The sequence below is a fragment of the Stegodyphus dumicola genome, chromosome 9 (genome assembly GCF_044657685.1).
Source record: "Stegodyphus dumicola isolate Sdum_Otavi_A_Nest chromosome 9, ASM4465768v1".
NCBI classification, from domain to species: Eukaryota; Metazoa; Arthropoda; class Arachnida; order Araneae; family Eresidae; genus Stegodyphus; species Stegodyphus dumicola.
The window spans coordinates 91,315,596-91,341,151 of NC_140776.1; the positions used below are offsets into that span (position 1 = coordinate 91,315,596).

A 25,556-nucleotide genomic window follows, 5' to 3' on the forward strand; every position below is an offset into this window, starting at 1 on the left:
GGTTCTGTTAATAAGTATCAATATGGAATATTTGACCTTTCAACGCAAATAAAGACTTTACTCAAACCAAATGAGCCTAAGCATTTCTCATAATGAAATGTCAAATGTTACTAAGTTCAATTAATTTCTCTTTCATGAATAAATGAAAGGGGATTTAAGACTTTATTCCACGAACTGTTTACTGTTTTAAATATTTTTTAAATAAAACGGTTTTAAATTGTATCAATTTCTTAAAAGTTTATGTATTGAATTTTGAAAATGTACATAAGAGGTAATAAGCCGTTTTTAATTAGGTAGTTTTTCATTATTCACTAAAGAAACAAACATGATTTAAATTCTGCTCAAATGTTAAAAAACAATAATATATTTAAAATATTGAATAATGAAACTCCAATAACCTCTTGCACTTGCATCCCAGCCCCAAAATAAGTTCCTTTCGATAAAATGATTGTAGTTTTGCGATTTTGCTTCTCGCATTTTATCCTGTCGGCTTTCATTCGGTCGTTGGACTTTTAGGGAAGAAATGCTCCGCGAAACATTGTATGGTCCTTCCTCTTCCCATTGTTAAAGTAACTGAAGAGCCATTGTGCTGCACGACGACGAAAGAACCGAGATAGAGGGAAAAAAAACTGTTTTCGGCTTAGTTTTGGAGAGCAAAAATAACTAGGCATATAGAATGAATCTTCAGAAAGAAAAAGGTAAAAAAGATTTATGTTTTGTTTAATTAAACAAGGAAAACAATGAAGCAATTTTTTATAACTGATTGATGTCATTTTGAAAATTAAATGAACATATTTAACTTTTGAATATTAAAACAGCAAAACAAAATCTTTCAAAACTTATATTATCGTGGCCAGTGTTTGCTGATATATGTACAAAACAGTTTATAAAATATTTGTACTTTTTTCTTGCATATAACTGTTAAATGTTTTGGCTGATGAGTTGAAGATACATATTTAGATTTTAATTCAAAGACCCTATATATACAATGTTATGCCAACCGAACAAGTGAACAAGGGAATTTGGTTTCGTGTGGCTAACAAGGCATATCAATACCAAATGCAATGTTTACGCGGAATCAAAATCTGTATAAACAACAACCAAAAAAGGGAAAAATAATGTTCCGCGCGTACGGGTTCGTAATAGATTGTATGCACAAGTCCGATAATAGGTTAATAAAATTTATTCTTATCAAAAGAAATATACCAGAAGTCCGGAATTTTCCTCAAAGATATTTGTAGAAGTGTTCACAGTATCACACAGTATAATCAGTAGTTACACTTCAAACTACTAAAAACATCAAATAAAACACAATACAAAGCGCATCTAAAGAGAAAGATAACACGGATATCTCAGTTCACGAAGAACTAAACAACTCCCAACAACAGTAACTAAGCAGTTGAACTCAATTTCTAGTACTCTGTCTTCGGCTTTTTATAGTTTTTAACCTGCTAAGAGATATTTCTAGTATTTTTAGTTTCTCTAAATTACCGGAAAGCAATAAGAGTGTGGAATCACGGTTACAATTACAAGGCAGACGAAGATCACGAGTGAAGAGCATTTGAAGTGGAGAATAGCCGGTAGTTTCGTAGACATCACTCTGATAACCACCAGCTCGGAAACTCTGATAGTTCAGAATAATTAAAAGCCAATTTACAGCACCGTTTTGTTTAACTCCAAAATACCGATGATAGAGAAAGATTCCTTTGACTATCCTCAGCATTTTGGAGTTAAATCCGATATTTAAGCCACTTTAAATCCATTTTACAATCCGTTTTGGAAAAAAGAGTCTTTTATTCTACACTGGCATACAGCCATCAAGCAGAAATATTGTCCAAATGGATTCGGGAACAGTTAAAACAGATATTTTCTTTCAAATATGATATCCGAAATTTTCCACGATTACAGTACTTAACCTTTAGCTTGTACAAGGAAGTAAAAATAAAAACTTAACGAAACATTATTTTTTAATTTAAATTAATGCTTAAAATATGTCAACTGCTTTAGCAGGCCTTACATTAGACTGCCAGATTTCGTCTCCATGTTAGCTTCTATCAGTTACTGCATCTCAGTTCTGTGTGTTCACAACCACATTAAAAATTACTTATTAAATCATGAAGAATTTTAAAATGTAAACTATCTAACATGAATTTCTTAAAAACAGCAACTTAACAGAAGCAAGCAAATCCAAAGATGGAAGAAATGAGAAAACACTTCTATAGAGCAAAGCAAAATCAACACTTTGGAGCTATGAGGAAGTAAAAGTCTTTCTCTCCACGTGTCTATACGGGGCAGTGGTAAGCACTATAGATTTAAAATCCGATCTTAAACTCATCCAAAGAACAGATTCACTTTAGTGAGTGAGTGAAAGGTGATTCGACAAAACGAAATGGTAGCTCCTTCCAGAGTTATTGGAAAATTGCTAGGAAAATTCGATTGACATTTTATGGAAGAAATGAATTTTTCGTCTCCCATCTTAAAAGTTAACATCATAGTTATCATTTTCTATCTTTCTAATCTCTTTTATTCTAGAGTTTTATTGCTAGTATTATAGGAAAGAGGTTTTAGGGAATCTCAGAATTGCAGTTGAAAGAAACACATGCAAGGAAAAAGCAATTCGATTAACTCAATTCTTCCGGTCCAAGTGCTGTCCGATTGTTTGGTCTTCGCTGCACCTTCGCATACCGCTCTTGATTAACTCCCCGTTCTCAATCTTATTAATCAAGTTATTGTTAGTGGGCGGGGAATCTAAAAAAGAACTGAGTTCAATGAAATCTGGTTTCATCTGACAACAATGGTTTTGCAAGCCTTTAGTCAGCTCATAGACTAATAAGTGAAAAATCTTTTTTTAATTCTCGGCGACAAGAAAGTGAGTTTGTAAGATTCCTATCCACAAAAACCTAATGAATCTGTAGTGCTGCTTAAACTGAAAAAAACTTGTTTCCAATTCTCGGCAACAACAAAGGGAGTTTTCAAGTTTCATATTCACAAAAGCCTAATGATCATGTAGTACTGCTTAAACTAAAAAATGTAATGGACTACCAGTTGTCCTTTATGTGTCCGAATCGGTCACTCCTCCTTCCATGAGTCATTCTTCCAGTTAGGAGATGTGGGATTCAGCGCAAAGAAAAGTAAATCAAAAGAGAGTTTGTAGGTTCAATTATTGTTGAAAGTGCTATTGATTTTTTAACCTTTTTAAAATTTCTTTCTTACGAAAAGCTTAACGTTTCTACAGAACAAAAAGCAAACATGTTCTGGAATTATTGTAATTGAAAATTAAATTAATTAGCGAGAATATTTTCTTTTCATGGGAGTTTGCAATTCCTTACGAAAATTTAAACGAGCATTTCAGTTTATATGTATTTTTGTTACTTTTAAATGATTTTATACTTACCGTTACTAATTTTTTCACAATACTCACACCTTTACTTATATTTTACTTGTGAATGAGTATATATAGTTGAGTTCAAATTAAAATGATTTTTTTTGATCGAATGTCCTATCGGCGAAAAAAAGTGTAGAGCCTATAATTCTTGTGGTTATATTAAAAGTGAAAATATTTGTAACCAAATTTGGAAACCAAAATTTTGTTAGGAAAGCTATAAGGTTTAAATCGTGGTGTAAAAATTTTATTTAAAGATAGAAGGAATATATACATACATGCATGTTCTTAAAACGAAGTGCGACATAAAACGGTTCAAAATTTAACCTACCAAAATATTCAGTTTCAGATGATTCTAAAAATGCTATAATTTTATAGGTTTACAAAGCTTAAAGACGTAAAATACAGAAATTTGATGTATGTGAACAAACTCTGCCTCGGGATATGCCACGTTCTGAGTTTATTTTTTCTGGCAATTATTGTAATAAATTTATTGATTCCAAGATCTTAGCTTAATTTGCTGCATCTGTTTGGCTGTTATGTTGATGAAAAGTGAAACGTTCAAAACATTTTCCATGATGGCATGAAGAGAAATATTTGAGTTACATGAGAGTGACATGAAGAGCGATAAATTTGTAATGCAAAGCGAGTGTCTGGCCATGGTCGTTTGACTGATGAGGAAATTCTACAAATTCAGATTTGTACTGTTTAGTCAATTGTTATAACGTCAGACAGGCAATAGTTAAATGCATATAGCCAATTAATTTTCATAAATTGTCAACGGGCAATAACATGCAGCATAATTTATGCCTAATGGATTCTACCGCATAGTGTGACTACAGCAAAGCTCTTAAAACTTGTTAAAAAACCCACATATTGCCAAAAAACTATCTAAATTAGTCAAAATAAAGCATAAAATATTAAAAGTTATGATGTAGGTATACTGAATGAATATGATAATGGTTTGGGAAATGATAATGATAATGAATGAAATAGCTCTAATAAATTAATTTATGGAATTACTACTATAGAGCATTTATGAAGTATAATGTTTATACTTTCGAGGTACTAAATATATCAGAACATTTTATTCTGAATTCAATTATATTTTTATTTAATTACTGAATGATGTGTTATGCATTTACGTAGATACTGGAAAGTTTATGTTTGATAACTATTTACACATAAATTTAATATTTCATATAGTGTATTTTTTGTACTTCATCCCTTAGGGTTGGGAAAAAATATCTCCTTTCTTTTAAGTGACTAAGATGTTGTAAAGTTAGAAAAACTTTGAAAGAAATTCTAGCCTCTTTATACAAAAAGAAGTGTAAAACCTCCGAGTAGTAATATAATCTTGGTATTCTTTAATTCCATAATAAACAGGATCTCTATCAGATCTTTTTCTGAACGGATATAACCATTAGTGTTTTTATACCAAATAGCCCCTTTCGAAGTAAAAGTAAAAAGCACGGAAAAAAAATAGTTGAATCTAGAAAGATTACAAGGAAAAGTCACTTTTTACGCAAAAATGTCTAAAAAACTGGCTTGTGCGGCACGCAACTGACGATAAATGTCAGAGGTGGAAAAACGAATTAACGGAAAAAAGTGTTTGCGACTTTTTGGCAAGAAATTTATATGTAGAAAAAGAAGATGAAGCACATAACCTTTTAAAAAATACCTCAATGTTATAAAACTATCGTTTTTATTGAGATTAGTTTCATTTCTTTTGACTTATAAATGTGTCCTTTTTCTTAAACATATTTCACCCTAAACCGCAAATAATTAAACTTTTTTTGAAATTTAAAGAAAAACTTTGGGAGCAATTAGAGGAAGAGATATACAAAACAAAAATGAGAAATAAGTTTTGAAGAATATTTAGTTTATTTGGTTTATGAGTACCAGTTTGTTTACCAGTTTATTTGATTTCCTGAATTCATCCCCTTTGATCGCTGTTTTACTTCTGATAAAATCACATATCTGTTTCTCACATGAAGTTTTCATTTGCATTTAGCAGGTTTCAGTCTTATGCTTACAGAATTTTTTATTTTTAATAACTTGTAACCTTGACTGTTTTTTAAAAAATTATTAGTTCTTCCTTTTCATAGTTTTAGGGTATTAAAAATTGTGCATCACATTTTCTGGTAAGAAAAACTTTTATTTTAACTGCTTTTAATACATTTTGGATTTTAATAAATCGTAATAAAGCAATTAATTATTGAAATCTAAATTGAAATGAAAAAAGTGTAAGGTTTCAAATTTCTTAATGTATAAAGAGAATATTTTACTAAAATATAAAAAACAATTTGATAAAATTTAAAAAGAATGTAAATTTTCTTTTAAATATCTGATAATTTCTGCTTTTCTTACATTCCAATATTTTTTAACATGGTACCCTCTTCAAATGAAGAATATTAGTCATCTTATAGCTCCACAAAGTACTTGTGAATAGTTTAATAGTTGGAATGCGCTACTGACCAAAGAATTCTGGTTAATGTTACTTCCGCTAAAAGGTTAATGCAGAATTGATGGATAAAAAAAAATATCAGAAATTTAATTGAAGAACTCATTGAATTTGTGAAGTAGGGCTTTCTGTGAAATATCGAGGAATTGTTTTTCATGAAATTAAGTCCATTTGTATAGTAATCACGTGCAGAAGCTTCTAAAGTACTAGTGAAGAAGAGCTTCTAAAATACAGCTCTTTAGTAGTAGCCTAAAAGAACTGGTTAATAAAATCAAATTTGCTTGATTTTAAATTATATACTTTGTTTTCATTTTAGTGTTTCTCAGCAAAATGTCTGTACGATTTAAAAGGAATTAACGTCCTTGAAAAATAATAATGATGAGTAAAATTCTTGTTTTAAAAGAACCATTTTCAGAGTATTGAAGCATGTCTTTTCTTCCTTTCGGAAGTTGAAATGTGATGTGCAGAGTGTTAAGGATAAGGAAAGGTAAACCACGGAAAAATTGAACGCTGTCACTTGAAGAAGAAATGCAAATTCGAGACCAGTTTGCAAATGGAAAATAATGATTAATATATAATTAGGTATTAAAATTGAAGCATTTTCATGAAGGTTGAAAAATCTAGTTTACTTAATTGAAGAATTCAGAAAATATTTCTGACGAATAACGGGTGATATTCCCTCCCATTTATTTTAATGCGTTGCTTTTGTTTCTTCTACAACCATTAATTCATATTGCAATAAAGTTTTATCTTCGTCAAAGCTATTGCTGTTCCTTTTTATGTTTTTTGTTTTTCAGAGCGTTCTTAAAAGTTGTTTTATAATAGCAGTTAGCATATTTCTTATTATATTATGATCGTAACAACTTGAAATTACTTATTTTTTATGATTTCATTGTATGAAATAAAGGAATTGAAATCGGGAAAATTTTCCGATGTTATATTTCAAATAAAAGATATATTTTGACCATTCCCGAATTCTCTTGGACGATTATTTGCGTCACGTCTGACCGTAAGCACAAAATGATTCGTTTTTTTTTTTTTTTTTTTTTTTTTTTTCAAAATGGATTGTAAAATGGACTTAAAAGAGATTTCTTCACGTACGTAAGTATGACTAATATATGTATCTATTTCTCGAAATTCAAAAACGAATAGCCATAGAAAGTTGACATTTTGTGTATTTTACTGCTATAACATCTAAATGTGCACCTCCCTTTTGTATTACAATTATCAGTATCAAACATATATATATATATACATAATGTAATTTTGGCCGAAGATACAGGCAATCACATTCTAGTCTTGGCCGAAACTACTGCTGCGTAGATGATCGGAAATTGCGTCATAGTGGAATGATCAGACAGAATTTTAGACGATGCATGACCAGCTTGATTATTAAACACCATTTATTTTTGGATGACGAATTTCTGAACACTTTCTTCAGAACTGATAGAAGACTAGGGGTGCTAAACGTGCCTTGTAAATTTAATACGCAATTACATTTTAAATAATGGCGAATGGTTAGCAGAGGCTGAGCCCCACGCTGTCAGTAGGCAAACCGAAGAGGCCCGCTGTTAGTAGCTATTTATACTAGGTAGGAGCGTGTATAGCTAAGCTCCGATTGGTTAATTTTAGCTTTTAGTTCCCTTTACAAGTAGTGTTATGTAATTTGGAAAGATCTCGAATTTGGGAGAACAGATGAACTTAGTGGAAGAACATAAAATTTAGAGCAGTCAGTTTTGAGGTTGCTAATCATTTCGTAGCATAGCCATCGTATTTTATTCTATATATGTCATAATAAAAGCGAGGAAAAGCCGAAAAACCGCTGATGCGTAATATCCAGATAAGATAGATCGTCGATAATAGCTAAAAAACTTGGCAGCTTTAATACCATTTTAATTTTCCAGTTGAAGCTTGTGGCCACAATTTACTTGACACCCTAGTCGTGCCTCTTCAAGAGCATTTACATTTTTAATATTATTGCTATAGCAAGCATGCCAGCGAAATTGCGTTCTAGCAGGCTAAAGAAAGAAGCTAAAGTGCGTAGTTATGCCTAAAAGAACTGGTTAATAAAATCAAATTTGCTTGATTTTAAATTATATACTTTGTTTTCATTTTAGTGTTTCTCAGCAAAATGTCTGTACGATTTAAAAGGAATTAACGTCCTTGAAAAATAATAATGATGAGTAAAATTCTTGTTTTAAAAGAACCATTTTCAGAGTATTGAAGCATGTCTTTTCTTCCTTTCGGAAGTTGAAATGTGATGTGCAGAGTGTTAAGGATAAGGAAAGGTAAACCACGGAAAAATTGAACGCTGTCACTTGAAGAAGAAATGCAAATTCGAGACCAGTTTGCAAATGGAAAATAATGATTAATATATAATTAGGTATTAAAATTGAAGCATTTTCATGAAGGTTGAAAAATCTAGTTACTACAGTTTTTGGTGTCAGAAGTGGGATTTGAATGCCAATCACAAGAGCGATGGAAGAGCAGTTAAGACAGCTGATATCAGCCTTTGCTGCATTTAAGGAAGAAATGAAATTGGGCCAAGATTCCGTTAAAGGAGAGAAGAGATCCGTTAAAAAGGAAATGGAAGCCGTTCACGAAAAGTTGTATGCTGGTCAAGTAACTTTTAAAGAAGACATAAAAGCTGTACAAGAAAAAATTGAGGCAGGTCAAGACGAAATGAAAAGAGAAATAACCTGCGTAATAGAAAGTAAATTTGAGGCTATGGAAGACAGAATAGGAGCTGTCGAAAATAAAGTCGGGCAAATTGAAGAAAAGGTTTCTTCTGTCAAAGATGAAATAGAAGATAGAGTGTCGGCTGTGGAGCAACGAGTCGAAGGAAGAGTTTCGGCCTTCCAACAACAAATTGAAGAAAGAGTTTCTGCCGTCGAACAACAAATTGATGATAGGGTTTCTGCTGCCGTCGCCAAAGAAGTTGACAGCCCAAAGAAGTGCATAGCGACGGTAGGAAACAATTCTGAAGGTTTCAAATTTTTATCGATGCCTGCTCGTTCCGTTCTGAAACTATCTACATATGATGGGAAGACCTCCTGGCAGGTGTATAGGACACAATTTTCTATCGTTGCGGATGCGAATGGATGGGATTCCCAAGCTAAGGCCTGTCATCTCGCCGCTTCTCTGAGAGCAGACGCAGCGGATATCCTGTAGACGCTTCCCGAAAATCAAAGGCTAGATTTCGAAGCTCTATCCGGCGCTTTGGAGCTGCGCTTCGGCGAGAAATGTTTAAAAGACTACAGCAGGCTCCAATTAAAATCTCGTCAACAGAAGCTCACCGAAACGCTTCAGGAGCTTGCCGCGGATGTTGAAAGGCTGTCCCATCTCGCCTTTTCGGAATGCCCGACAGAAACAAGGGAAATCCTGTCCTTGCAATACTTTATCGACGGCATCCGAGATACTGAAATACAGAAAGCTCTTCGAATGGCAGATGTAAAGGACATAAAAAGCGCTCTGTTGTACGCCATGAAGTTCGAGGCAGCCCAGCAAGCAACTAGTGGAGATCGCTACCCAGTTACAGCTGTGCGAGTCCATGAGCCAGTGGATCAACTGATGGCTCGTTTAGATGATTTAGCCAGACAAGTCGAAGATTTGATACGGAGTAGGAGCGAGAAGAAAGTGGCTCTAGGGTGTTGGAGATGTGGTAGTGAAGGTCACCTAAGACGGAATTGCAGAACGCCCCAGGGTACGGAATATAAAGCAGATGATTTTACCAGACAAGTCAGTGGCTTGAGACGGAACAGAAGTGAAAAGAAACTAGTTCTAAAGTGCTGGAACTGCGGAGTTGAAGGCCACATACGAAGAAACTGCAAAACACCCCGATTTACGGAAAATAAGATCATTTCCCACCAACGACGCAATAAACAAATTAGTGACCATATCGAGGAACGAAGGTTGCCAGATAATGAAAAACCCTGTTTTAAAGCGCTTAAGATCTCTATAGTGAGTGGCAACAATAACGGACTGTCCATCAATGGGAATAACGATGGAGTTCCTTGGAATATGATCATTGACACAGGAGCTAATGTTACCATCATTAGGAAAGATTTAGCTGAACAGTTTAAAGATAAACTTATTTGGACGCCATCCTGTGTTACCCTTCAGACAGCGTCTGGTGATAAGATCGATATAACTGGGAAGTTAAACGTAAGCATCACGTTTGGAAGTGCCGTCTACCATCACACGGCTATGTGGCGGATATCACAGATCCATGCATACTCGGATTGGACTTTTTAAGGAAATACAATTTTTCCTTAGACTTGAAAAACAACAAACTGCTTTCAGCATCTGATGGCATGACTATCCATCCTCAAAAAGGATCCTCGCCTGGAAATGCCGACGCCTTGTCCGAAAGATCCAGCTTGGGAAGCTGCCGAAATCATACTAGGGTCGGAAAGAAACGCAAGACTACCAGCTCTTCTCCAGCCCAGATGCTCTTTAGTCGAGACCTTCGTCTGCCTTGTGACCGCCAGTTTGATCGCCGTACGGATGCGCCTTCATCGCCTGAAGAACACATCCAAGATGTCCAGGCCCGTTTTGAAGTGATGCCCCGTTTCGCACGAAAGCGAGTGAACTTGGCGACGGAGAAAGTGAAGACCAGATACAACACGAGAGCTACTGGACATAGATCCAACGAAGGAGACAAGGTGAGGTTGTGGAACCCGATTCAACGAAAAGGACTCAGTCCTAAACTACAGTCACCTTCGGATGGTCCATGTACAGTGCGGAACAGACTGAATGACGTCTCCGTAAGTCTTCGAACTCTAAACCTAAAGTCGGTCATTACGACAGGTTAGCTCATTACTATGGCCATAGTACGTAAGGTAAATAATTGTAAATAGTATAAGACCATGGTCCTTTTTGTTTTTAAATGTGTATTCGATTTGATTTGTATTTAGTATTTGATTTGTGTTTGATAGCATTTGATTTGTTTAAGTTAGTTATTGCATTTATTGTTCATGTTGTTTGATATTGTAATGTAATGTTTATGCCTCAGTTGCATTTATGCCACAGTTGTAAGTTTAGCTTCCTGTCCAGGGATTGTACTGCCCGGGACGTGCAGTCCTTGGGAAGGCGGCAGTGTTACGAATTTGGTATTTATAAAGCTAATGTTAGTTCAATTACAAATTAAATGGTTTTATTTCTCGCGCAGTGCAGCGCGTGACGAATATCAAAAGAAAGCTAAGCCGGAAAATTGAAAATACAAGAGCGCGTGCATTAAATAAATAAATATCTCTTTTTGATTTCGAGAAAGTACTGGAAAATACTAGCGCGTGATTTTAAAACCTTATAAAAGGAGGAAAACATCTCAGTTTGTAGTAGTTGCTTAGTTTGTTGTTGTTTAGAAAACTACTGTTGTTGATTGTAGCGAATTCGCGGATTAGCGTTCTTTAGCTGTTTTGAATTACGTTCTATTGGACAGTTGAGTAGTTAAAAGATAACTACTGTGAGATATTGTAATACTGCACGATAATTTGAGAAAATTTAAGCATTTTTGTTGTGATAATAATAAATTTTTGTTCATTTTTCATCGGACTTGTGCATTCATTTCATAACGAACCCGTACGCACGCAACAATATATTTGGATTCATGTTATGTAGCCAAAAATATATCCTGCGACTTTTTATACAGAAAATGTGTTGATAATTTTCAGCATATTTTATAAGGTATTTCTCCCGCCTTCTTAGCATGCCTTCGCAGTGTAGTGGTTAGCACGCTCGGCGCGTATTCGAGAGGCCCGGGATTCGAGTCTCGGTAGGCGTTGCTCGTTTTTCATAATTCCTGCTTCAAAAAAATCCTAATGACTCTGCAGTGGCGCCAAACTAAAAGGGTGGTGGATGATGATTCTCTCCACCAAGATTTAGCGATTGGGTCCCCTAATCCCAAGTCGCCCTTTAAAAAGGGGAGTAAATAAGGTATTTCTTAGCATGCCTTCGTAGTGTAGTGGTCGGTACTCTCGATGCATGAATCGTCTTGAGGAAAAAAAAGAATTGAGTTTCTATTTGTGTATTCTGTATTATCAATGTTTGTATGTGTATACTATCATAAAAAATCACTAATTTACACTTTGAATTATTTATTCGCATTTGTATGATAAAGCATATTGTAAATATAAAGAATAATGGTTTAAGGTGTGGGATGATAACTAGCGATTCTTGTTGAGTAATGTATGGTACCAATAACCAGGCATCCAAGTCTTTGGCACATTAAAAAATCTGACACGTGTGCCACCGATTTGCGCGTTATCCGGAAGAAGACAAACATATTTTCTAAGAACTCTCTCTGGAAACATTTAGCCGTTGTTTCGCTGCATTTCTGCTAATCAGGCTCTCTTTGCAATGCATCAAAAGTAATTTTGAAAAGCATGGGTTTTCTACGGATATCCGCTTTTTCCATATCTTGGACCTAAAAATTTTTTGAGATTGCCAGCAATGGCACAGAAATATTGGACAATGGTATGGCCATTTCTCTAGCCTTCGAATTCGTATCAAGCAAGTTTACACCAGCTTCAAATATAACTAACTCTGTTGATTATGCTGTGGACAAAGGATTTTTCAAAAATTTGAGAGGAGGCTTCTTTGAGAATAATTGATTAATTATGAATGCAGTAGTCTGAAAAGAATTTCAAACTTAGCTCATACAAACACAGTCCTTGCCATTTCTGCTGCTTAAGAATAGCATAAGGTTCCAGTAATCTTAAGGAATATCACTGCCCATTAGGAAGCAAAATTATTTTGAAAAAGGCGAAAATATTGTTCATTTTATTGTACATTGCTCTGAAATTTTAGTTGCAATTCAGAGTGTTCCTTCGAATAATACACGACACAGAGTTTCAGAAGATGAAATGAATTACCTCAGCATAGGATAATTACTGCAGCATATGAGAAGGAAGACTAGGTTTATGAAATAGATGTATAATTAAATTCTATTTAAAATTCTTCATAATCTTCCTAATAATAATTAGGCTTTCATACAATAACAATGAAGTTCAATTCAAAACATAAATTAACTAAGAATTTTATGTTACGCTCACATTTTTTTTTAACTAATTCTCAATCATTTAACACATTTGCAGGGTTGATTCACTTGTATATAAAAATTTTACTTTCTGTAACATATTAAATTTCACTAATAAAATCATTTCGCATCATTAGAAGTCCAGTAATCCAGCATGTTTGAGGATTCAGAATCACCAAAATCCCGAACATTCCGGATTATCAAACCATTACTGTATCATTAAAATGATAAAAAATACTATTAATAATTTTTAATACTGTAAGCTTATAAGATATTTCGGTACTTTTCCGTTTCGCCGGCGCAAATCTCGCCAAGCAGACTTTATTGGCGACAACATACATTATACACACAAAAAATATTTAAAAAATTTTAGTCCTAAGAATTCTTTTTTTGAAGGCATAAACATTTTAATATCGCTTAAAATTTTATAAAAAGCCAATAAATAAAGACAATAAATTTATAAAAAGACATTAATTTAAGAATTTACTATGCTTTCATGGTTCAACATCCTGTTTCGCCGGTTCATATCACGTGACCCCAAGCGATCTCATCTCACGTATACTACTCTACAAAAATATAATGCTCTCAGTAATTATCTACATTAATTTCAAGTTAAATCTTAATTTGGAACACAAGTTTAAATGCAAGAAATACTTCAATTCGTACGAATAGCTTACTCAGAAATTATGTAAAACTGCAGTGCTTTAATTAACTCAGAAATTATGTAAACTGCAGTGCTAATGCATTCTCATTAGAATTGATGAATTTAACCCTTGACTTTACCTTTTCTATATTTTCGGCTTCGGGTAAGCGCTGTGATTGCATCCTAATTAATTTAATTGCCGAAAATGGCTTTAGACATAAAACTGAACTATCTGAATGAGGTGTAAAAGGTTACCAGCGAGAATATTCCGTTTGGCATCGGTTGTACCATTATTGGCGACTTTATCGCAATAATAACCGATATTTCTCCCACTTTCATAGCGTCCTTCGTGGTGTAGTGGTTCTGCACGCTGGGCCGGTATTCCAGAGGTCCGTGGTTCGATTCCCGGCGAAGGCGGTTGCATATTTTTCATCTTTTCTGCTTCCAGTTAACCTGATGACTCTACAAGTGGCGCCCGAACTAAAAGGGTTGTGGATGATGATTCTCCGCACCCAGTATTTGGCGACTAGGTCCCCTAAAAGCCCTAGTCGCCCTTTAAAACGGGGAGTATATAAGGTATTTCTCCATTTTCCTAGCGTTCTTCTTTGTGTAACGGTTCTGCACGCTGGGCCGGTATTCCAGAGGTCCGTGGTTCGATTCCGGGCGAAGGCGTTTGCTATTTTTCATCTCTCTTGCTTTCAAAAAAAATCCTAATTACTGTACAAGCTACGTAGAATAAAGCACAGCAAGAGAAAGGATGATCTGAAAGCAACAAAAGAATTTTAAGCTATTATTGACTTCTCATAAGTATTCATGTCTAGTGTGATATAGTGTTAATGCATCAACGTTGTGGTGTTGAACTCCAATGAAAACGCTAATGACGGAGCACCACATGAAAATTTTATTGAACGCCCAAAAAAATGGCTACATACCATCAAAAATAGAAAAACCTAAATCTTTTTCTTAAAATCAAATTCTATACATTTTACGTGCGAGAGCAATACGTGGCTCTCGAGCCTGCGTTTTTAACATTGCCAACAATTTAATTATTTTAATAAAAACTATTTTAACAACTATAGAAAACGCATTCGGAAGTTGAATAATAATAATAATTTTCATCTTATGCTCACGAGACATCCCTGTTCATATTAATCCTCAGTTTCTTCTTCCTTTATGCGACCTTATCACACTAGGTTTATTAAAAAGTTTAATGAAGAAATTATTTAAAAATAAATTATTATTAGAAATATTAGATACATTATGGAAAAAAATAACTTCAAATGAAATGAATGATTTATTTTGAGAATAATAATTACTTCTGATCTATGCTAAAGATTTCTCTGTTACAAAAAAATGAAAACTTCTTTGAAAAACAAAATTAACATTTACATTGAGTTTAAAGGTACGCCTTACAATTTTTTAAAAAAAGTTCTTTTAGATGGCTTTATAAAAATTTTTTTGCCTTTTTATTGTTTTGCATGTTTGTTTTATTTATTAAACATCACGTCCTTGGCGCGTACGTCACATAAAATCTGATTCAACAGCAAAATCACAAAATATTTAAAAACAGCATACCTTTACAATTTCCGACAGTCTCTTGCGCTGGAAAAATTTTTTGGTGGTATATTGCTGCTACTGTTCGCGTTCAAAATCATTTAGCTTATTAATCCAAAATCCGTAAAAGTTTTACAAAATATGAAATGTGTATTGTTGTGACTTATCTCACTTGTCTTACAGTAGCACCAGAATATGCCCACGAAATTCATCGTTAAAAGGAGAGAAATATTCCTCCTGTTGTTGGCCAGAGCTTTGAGCACCATACAAGTGTCAGTACGACTTCGCTCTGTTCTGCCCCCAATTTTGATGGACAACACCCCGCGCTCCGAGGATCTGCCACCCCTCTTCCCCTACCACTAACCTCTCGGGAGAACTTTCGATTCGAAATATACTATTTAGAGTGCCCTATGCCGCAAAGACGCACCCGGGCCCTTCGGTACTATAGTAAGGTTCCGTAACCACTATATCGTCTTAGAGGTCACAATACATGAAACATATAATAAAACAAATTTAAAATTCAAAATGCAAACTTCCAAGTGCCCATGTTGCGGCGGAGGTGTACATTATTCAAAGTTTTATGGCTCTAGGTACAGTTGTTTTTTCCTAATGCCAGAAACATGTATACATTCATGCAGATTCTTCATTATTTAGTTTATTTAATAATATTTGGTGGCAACAATTTGAGAAGTGATACGCGGTTCATAGTGATTCAATGGAAAATGCCGTTTTGAGAGTAATATCCCATTCGGGACTGACGTTCCTTTTGGGCTAAAGAGGAAATTTTTTTTAAAAAGTTATGAATTTATTATATACGAGTATTATAAAAAAAAAAAGTTATAAACATACCAAAACAATTTGCATGAAATAAATGGGTTCTTGTAAACGAGTCGATAGTTGTGAAAGAATATCCTCCGTAAAAATTCTCTTCTCCTCCAAACAGCATCCATATCAGAATAGAAATATCATCAAGTGTAAAATGTTCTTCAAGAATATTAGCTTGTATGATTTTGAACACATTACTCAACTGGTCGGGAATATTTTCAAAATTCAATAACTTTAAGTCACAATATCTGTTTCAGTTTCAGTTGATCATTTTCGATCTGACTATATGTTGCTGTATGCGACACAAATATATGAATGGATGATACACATAAAATATTGTTATCCTTTACGGATTTGCAACATGGATTACTTTGAAAGAAAACTATAATTGAGTTCTTTGGCGATTTTTATTTCCCTGCACGCTATGACGGGTAAGTAAAAAATATTCTCTTATCATTTAATTCTAGATCTGAAACGTTTTCGAACAATTGTATTATTTCTTTGAAGGGAAATAAAAAAAAAGTATGTCTGTCTGCGTTGTAAAAGAGAAAATGTCTGGAATGAAGCTTTTAACTAGAAAACAATAGAAGAGTAAAAAAGATCCAATTCCTAGTCGGAATTGTTTTCCCAAATATTTATCTTCTCTAGCAGCAGTTCTTTCAGAAAGCATTTTTTGTCGACATAGGATTGAGCTACACTGGAAAGAATTCTGTGGACACAAACCCGCAAGCGACGAAAGATCCAAAAGAAGATTTATGCTTGATTGGCTGTCATGACCGTTGACGTAATTAAATCTAGAGACCCACGAGGGAACATTATTACGAGTTGATTAGAGACTGGAAACAAACAGAAGTGGCGAAAGGGTTGGAAAGGGACATCGGGACTTGAAATACTCATAGTAATTCGAAATATCCGCATATTCCGGACTGATGAGCTACGATTAAGAATTTATATAACCAGACTGCCGCTAGTCATAAATTTACAATTTGCTTTAATATTTTGTGTCAGAGAAATTCATTTCAAAAGATGTTTAAGAATACAATCTGTTCTAGAAATAGCTATGCAAATGTATTCAAAATTTGACGGAATATAACTGGGAAATTTCAGCAAGAATATTGATCAAAGGAATTATGAAAACTACCTTAGCGAGGAAGATTCTCAAAATTTTAAAACGTTTAACATATACAAATTTACACATAATCGATTATTTAGTTTCAAACATGATTCCCTTTTTAAAGATGTTCATTTTCATAGAATAATAATTGTAAAAGCATTCATCCTTGAAAAATAATTCATAGGTTTAATTATATAAAGAACTGTAGGAAAGGCCGCCCAATCAAGACAGTAGATAGTGAATCTGACAACCGTACTGAAGATCCTGGGTTCGAATCCCAGAAAAGGCATGGATATTTGTAAATGTATAATGTCTGCGGCCTGGGGTATTTTAAATATGCGACGAATCAAAAGTTCTCTCAAGAGGCCGGTGGCAGGGGAAAAGAGGGTGGGATACCCTCGGATCCGTCCCCTCGGGGTACTCTCAAGATTGGGGACAGGATTAAGCTAAAGTCGGGCGGTCATCTATATAGTGTTCAAACAGTCATATTTTATGAGAAAGTTGTATTTGGAAAACCTTAGAATCTAATAGTCTTGCATTGTGAATTAGTGCATTATTATCGAATGTTATGTAAGACCATAAACGCCAAGCGACAGAAGTGTTTTCTAGAATTTAATATTTTTTTAACAAATGAAAATTCTTCATAAAGTAATTCTAGAAATTACACCTACAAATATTTTTGATTCATGCATTCTTCTAAAAACTTATTTAATTAAAGCATTGTTTTATTAGAAAAATAATCGTACACTGATGACACATCTAACACATTTCCAATAATGTAATATACTACACATCCCATTCGCTTCAGGCTCAATGTATAAGCAGAGACAATATGCAGGGTTTATTATAATTTAATTCTCACATTTAGTCAATTAATCAATATAATTAAAATCTGCTTGATCCTTCAATGAACACAAAGGAATTGCTAATAAGCCTTTGTCTTATTTTAATACGAAAAAAAGAAGTAAATAAAGTGGGACTCTAAATCAAACTATCAAACCAATTTAGGCATTTTTGAATAGTTATCTAAACAGATTACTTCTCTGTAATCTTCGTTAGCATAACGTATCTCAGATGGCTGAGATGTCGTCTAATGTATGCGATATCTTTCAGAAATTCTGAACTCTATGTTTTATAAGTTTCTTCAGTGAGATAGAATAAGTAAATCGTGATTTTCATACATATAAAATAGAAGAAAATAATATTCCAAACAAAAATTTTGGAATATTGTTATGCTTTTTCTTTTGAATTTTCTTTTTAGATTTGAATACTTTATTTCTAGGAACAAAATTTTCCGCTTCTCGAATCTATAGAATATTTTTCTTATAAGGACGTAGAGCAACTTTTGAAATATATCTTAAAATTATTTTTCTCAAATTAAATAATTTCGTGCCACATTCTGGTAGGAAAATAATGCTATGACTTTAGGGAAGGTCAGGTATCTCAAATTCCGTAATAATTTGGTTTCAGTTCAATGAAACTAGTGACGGATAATTTTTTGTTTGGTAAAAGACAGGTTAGGGGATACCGAAAACATTATTTACAAAAACGATTCAGTTTAAAAAAGCTGATATAAAGCAGAATAACACTTTTATTTTTAATTATTCTCTTAGTAAATGACAACAATCAACTCACTTTCTGGACACCTTGAAGTAAAACCGTTTCATAATTCTCCGAGGACTCGCAAATGAATGCATATTATTTTATGAAAAAATACTTCTTTCAGCAGATTAGTCTGGTTATAGGAATTAGCCAGAGGGTGCTAAGTCATACTCAGTAGAAAGCTATTGTCTACTGCTTCCGAGTTTTCGGATAAACGCATTCTTAACTATTTATGTTATCATTTTGATGAGTATTATGTTACATGCATATATTCTGATATATTATAATATTCGGTATATGCTATAAACTGCATAATATAATAAAATATAATATATGTCTGTCTATCTATCGTTCTCTCTATATATATTTACTGAATACATTTAGGCGCAAATATTCGTTGCGAGCGTTGATGGCGGAATTTTGAAAAAAAGAGTTTCCTTTTTATATTCAGTGCTTTCACCAGAAATTGACTTTAAGGAAATGGAAAATGAAGTGATATACAGACAAACTGCCTACCTGGCTTATTGTTCGAACAGCTGTTTCTTGTGAATTCCTTCTCTTAACAATGAGAGATATAGAAAAAAAAAATAGAGTTATCTGTCGAGGGGGTAGAAGATAATGAAGTTGCATATACTATCTATAGCATTTTTTTTTTTTTTTTTTGCCTGAATGGTTCCGAAAAATATCCGTTTAACAATGCGGAATGACATGTCGTTCTAATTTCGACTGATAATTAAGAAAGAGATAAATAGTAAAAACTAACTAAACAGATATAGTATTGCGAGATTAGGACAGAAAGTTGACAGAGATGGAAACGAAGTGAAAAGGGTGAACGTTATTATTCAGAAGAAAGAAAACGATAAGGAGATCGAAAGGTGATGAAGAGAAGAGTTCAGTATGATAGGCAGATAATTCTGATTAATACAAATACAGTTAAAAATTGCTGCGGATGGTCTGATTATGAAATTAAAATAAAATAAATATGAAGAACACGTAGATAGAGAGAAAGTACGAACTGTGTGGAGCTGTGATTGGATTATCCGTATTAGATTATTGAAGGCCGACTGTAGTGTATAGTGTAACTATGACATCTCGAGCTTGAGAGGAACTCAGGACTTGATATTTATTTGACATTTGTTTTGACTATCCTACAGATAGTTAATTAAGGGACTGTGAACTGAGCTACAATGAGTATTTCATTCGAGTTCTACGGATGATCCTTATACTCGGGCAGCTCAGAGAATGGCTTAGCCTGTACATAGAGACCACACATTCTAGAGCAACTTATTATCCGATGATAAATTGAATTGTGCTGAAAATTAATTAATTAGAGCTATTGTGAAACAGCACGGAGTTTAATAATGGGAAAAGTTAGTAATTTGTTAAAAATTGTCTTTCATATTTTACAACCTACACACTTTATCTTTACAAAGTCGATGATTTAGTTATGGACCGAGATAACTGACTAGAGAAGGGGGCCGTTTAACTCTCTAGTCATAGAGCCGTAGTGGTGGAAGATGAGGCAGACATGCAGATTGCGCTATAACTAGACGGAAGTTTGGAAAGCCACAAATAATTGGGCGATTGCAACATAGCTTTATTTCTTTATGACTAATTTGTTAAGATATGTCTTCTTGATTGATAGAACTCTAGGTGTGCTATTAATGTCCTAGAATTTTATATACGCAAATCCCATTATTAACAATAGATGAAAGCTGCCAAGCGGTTAATTACTTGCTTGCGTGGCGAGAGGAAAGCAGAAAAAGTGACTGCGTATTTAGAAACCGTGGTATTAGTTCAGCTCTTTTGTTTGAGTTTTCAATGGTGACTGGACAGGAATTTTTGCATTTCAGATCACTGAACAAGAAATTGATGGCATAAATGGCACAGTACAGATTCTTTGAAGGGGATGTATCTAAATTAAAGAAGAATTAAAAGGGCTAATATTACATGAAGTTAGTAATTTGTTTGTTATTTTCTTTCATATTTTATATCTTACAGACACGCACACAGACACACACACACATATATATAATGTAAATATGGCAAGTAATCTAGAGGCCTATAAAATGATGTTTAGAATATGTAATTTTGAATATTTTATCCACCTGCATTTGCATTTAGGTGTATTATAAGAATCAAAATTTTTTATATGAATTCAAATTTGGGTGTAATTATTAAAGACCAGTTCAAAAATAAGCAAATTAAGAAAACTAACTAATGTATAACAGGAAATTGTCAATTTGGTCAAATACCATAATTAAGTCTCGATTTTTTCGTTTATTAAAAAAATATTTTCTGCGTTTTCAATGTTTATTTTCTCGATGTCTCAGAATATTTTCTCTCAGGTGTTTGATATGTATAATTTCTTATTGTTATCTCAGAGCAATTAATATTTAGCAATTAATACATACTTTGTCTTCTATCCCTTGGAAAGGCTGAGTAGTCCCTGGAGCGTAGAAGGCTTGTTCGTCGTAATCTCTAGGTTTCGTTTTCTGTCTCTTCTGAAAGATAGGATATGCAAAGCATGTAACACCGCTCGGCATGTTGGATTTTCTAGAGTCTCGCATTTCCAGTATAATGAGGACGAACAAGAGAAAAGCTGTGTAATTTCTCAGTAGATCTGTAATTTATAAAATAAATTGTAATGAGGAAGAAAATTAAACTTCGTATTTATTGATGTTCAAGAAAGAAGCATAGCTTTAAAACAGTGGGAATTTTAAGAAAGAAAAAAAAATCTTGAAATTTGATTCGAATTTTTTTATAGTGGATAACGTATTTGCTATGTGTTGGGTTTTGATAGATGCCGAAATTATGACAAGTATAAAATCCCCATCACTTTATGATTTTGAAACAGAATTACAGGAAGATTATGAAAACGTTTAAAGAATGAAAAAGCAGTTAACATATTAAGTATTATTTTAGAGTCATGTGAAAATTTCCATGATGAATTATAAGATTTGATTATTATTTTTCAGAAATTTATCTCGTCCACAAAGACCGGATTTTAATAACAGACTAGTATTTCCATTATTTATTGGAGCAAACAATTTAAACTTTGATAAAGCTCGTATATTAGGTTCAGTAGCTCAGATTCGAGTTAAATATTGATGAGATCTCATACTTTTAAACATGCGTATTCCATGCCCTTATTATTGCTCATATAAAATTTGTCATAAATTCTCAATAATTTCGAAAAATTTTTATGCCGAATTCTTTTCGAGGTTTCGAAATTCAAGGTAATATTTTCGAATATATTGCTTTTTATGTCTAACAAAAGAACGCTTGAAGTCATCATTTCTACTATTCACCTCCTTGGTTACATTTGAGTACTAAAACAAATATAGCTTAAATTTCAATAAACATTTATGCATAATTAATTTACCATTAAAATTAGTAGTCACTTGCAAATAAGTGTTCCGTGCGAAAAGGAGGCGAAAGCTAGGACTATTATATTTTTCATATCTGAACTTCCTTAAACGAAACAGAACATTTTTTAATCTTAATTTTATATCTGTATATAAATCACAACCAAAGAGATTGGTTGTTTAGCTTTTGTTTTTGGCAATTTCTCTTCTTGAAACTTTCTTTTTCAATTTAAACTCCCTTCCTCTTTTCTTACATATCTGTTTCGTCATCTACGATTTGCTGAATCAATTCAGGAGTTTAACCGATTTTTTATTAGGTATTGCCCATACTATTGGATGCAGTTCCAGCTATTCTTTATCCCTCCCCTATTGTGTATTACTCTTAATGCCTTATTCAGTTCTAGATTTTAAGAATAATTGGATCAAAGTTTTACGTTCTTTGCTAAATAAAAAAAACTTTTGTGCAGTGCACATTTATTTTACTTAATACGGCATAAGTAGACGAAAGTCTAAATAATGCATTAAAGCTAAGTAGATTATTTAAATATTTTTTTGAGAATTCATACGTTAAATTGTACTATGAATTATCCTTCTGAATCAGTTTTTTATTTAATATATCATAAATTGTATTAGTTAAAATTACTTACAGTTCTTCGTTTTTTATATTTTAATGATTTAATCATTATTCTAATGGTCAGAATATAATAAAAAACTGAAAATTAAGTAAATTAAGTAAGTAAGCATTAAAATTTAGCCTTAAGTACTTTATAAATATAGTTGTTGATGAGCTGGTTCAGAAGGTTTGCTCACTTAGAGATTGAAATTAATTAACAATTTATGATTTTAGACACGTAATCTTATCTAAATGGTTTTTTACATTAAAATTAAAGCGTTACTCCATATTTCAAAGATTCTCCCAAATTACTAAATTTAATACAGTCAAATTATTCCTTTCCTTCTCTTTCCTGTTGATTAAAGAGACTGCTGTATGTAAGTACTTTGATGAAAATTGCGATATAAGTACTTCTATACTCTGCATATTTCATCAGTTGTGCAGTGAACAACACTATTATGTGAATTTAAATAAAAATCATCTTGGACAAAAGAAGCAACAGCACATAAAAATGCAGTGAATAGTCTACTTAAAGTGCATGTAACTACTCTCAATACACAATACTTAAAAATCTCTGTTTCCATCTAAGACGTCTTTCAGTCTGCAGATGTTAATTAAGAATAACTGGTTTTGACTATAATTTAGCTTTAACGAATTAACAACAGTTAATTATACTTCTTTCCTTTTTGATCATTGATTTTTGCCATAGCATGTTAATCGTATTCATAGCATAATTAAAGTTTTGTTGTGTTTATTAAACATTCTTGTTGATAATATATGAATTAGATAATTTTAAACCTTCGTAAGCCCTTAGCAATTGAAGATTTCTCATTTAAAGCCTGATAACTGAAGATGAGACTAATTTTTTTAATATTCATTACGTAAAAAATCATAATTATTTCAACTATTTGCGATTATTTCAAATGCTAAATTGTACAATCTGGAGTAGTATTTAAAATAACTAAATTAATTAATAAATAAATGAAAAGAATAACATTTACAAAAGATATTTAGTTACATATTCATATACTATGAAACTTTAATTAGACGTCATTCAGTTATGACATTGACAGTCTGGAATAAGGCGCATGAAATTTTAATTTTTTGCATTTTGCTGCGCATCTGTTGTTTTATCTTAATTCAGACGAGTATTTCATATTTCTTTCAAGTAAAATCATTCTTAAAGGAAAGTTTGTTTAACTTTCTAAGTCAACTTTGCTCTTTAGCTTGAATCAACGTAGAATTGTTTGACCGTTACTCTTGGTACTCATGTCGCAGATGCAATAAAAAATTTCTCTGTAGAGAATATTATATAATGTTCTTTTCTTTACTTTCTCACAGAAAATGAAAAAGAATAGAATAAGCGAAAGAGAAGAATAAATTTATATCGTCTGCTCAGATTGATGGACTTTTAAGAAGTTTCTGGAACGTTCAAAAGCAACAACAATAAAAAAGGTACTGTCTCATTTAAATTTGAAAGCAGAGAAAACAAAAGGGTTTGAGAATATAAAGCACTGGAAAAAGTAAATTTCCTTTCTTTCTCAGCTTTCTTTTTAGGGAAGAATTATTTGCGCCGTTGAAGCGTGTAAAATATGGGAAGCAATCTGTCAGATTGGAAGGAAAAGGTGTTGGGGAAAATGTTTGAATCAAGTAACGAGAAGTCAAGGCTTTAAAACCACAGTGGTGGGGATTTTATCCTTAAATGCACAATTTTCCCTACTCCATCAGACGACTACGTAAAGAGTAGACACAAATAAATATATAAAATGGTTCAATTGTTATAAAGCAAAATTTATGAATGTATTTTGCGCTCTGCGTAGAATCTATAAGACAAAAACAGGAAACAGCTTTTAGAGCTGGTACTGAATATAGAGTGTTAAAGTATCTGGCATGAAACGCTTTCGAAAATACGTAAAAAAATAATAACTGTTTATGATAAAGATATGGCATTCACAGTTAGTACGTAACATTTATTTATACATTTACTTTAAAAACTATTTAATGATTAAATACACTTTCAAATGTTGTTCCAATGCAGAATGCTTTAAATGTTTCAGATCAAGAACTTTGCTCCTCATTTCTGTAGTCATTTAATCATGCCATCACTGTCTTCTGATATAGTTCAATGCTCTTTTTGGGGGCAAATTTGGACGAATTTTCCTATTTTCTTCTAGAAGCTAATTCACTAATTATCACGTTCTTCAAACCTTTAATTTTAACTAAGAAAACATAAAAAAGTTTATAACGTGACAACTGTCAATTTTCAATTTCATCACAACGAATCTATAATTTTTTAATCGGTGACAAAAAGAAATACTGCGATTCATAAATGTTGTTTGTACACCAGCAGACAATCTGGTCAGCTAACTGTATCATTTCATCTAATATTTTCAAACAATTTTCATTATTAATATGATTAATTGAATTTTTCTCAAGTATTTTAGTATCTACCAAATCTATTACATTATTTTCAAAGTATTCGTACTCATGTGTACTACTCAGTAATAGGAGTTTAATAATGTAAAATCGAAATATGACTTACTATGATGATATGCACGCCATTACTATGATGTATTATTCACATAAGACTTAAAAGTTTTTGGAGTAAGAGCAGCATCATAGAAAGAAAAATAAATAGTTTAGCAACTTTAGACAATAACAAAATCTGAATGACTGTTTAAAGCTCATCTCTGTTTTGCAAGGACTGGGATACGGGTTTCAGATTCATTAATATTTACATATAATTCAGTTTCTCAGTTGTTCTAACTTCAATCAATGAGAGTAGTTAATCCTTGTGAAAAGGCTATTATGGACACTAATATAATAGTTGATGAACTAAATAAACTTACTAAAGTGTAAACTGTTGTGTCTGCTATTTGTCAAATCAACTGACAGGGGGGGCACAAGTCATATATATGGAGAATTTCACAGCTCTTAACCACTAACCGTTTTTCC

The 25,556-nt window shown here is 32.9% G+C and overlaps 1 long non-coding RNA gene across 1 annotated transcript in view; it reads right to left on the reverse strand.

The window, feature by feature from the left end:
* The window catches only part of LOC146995416 (uncharacterized), a 70,751-nt gene extending 48,465 nt beyond the window's left edge, over positions 1-22,286 (reverse strand). Inside the window, exon 1 of the long non-coding RNA XR_015043214.1 lies at positions 21,035-22,286. This is a non-coding gene — a long non-coding RNA (uncharacterized LOC146995416). The remainder of the gene's footprint in view (positions 1-21,034) is intronic.
* Between the last annotated feature and the right edge of the window lie 3,270 nt (positions 22,287-25,556).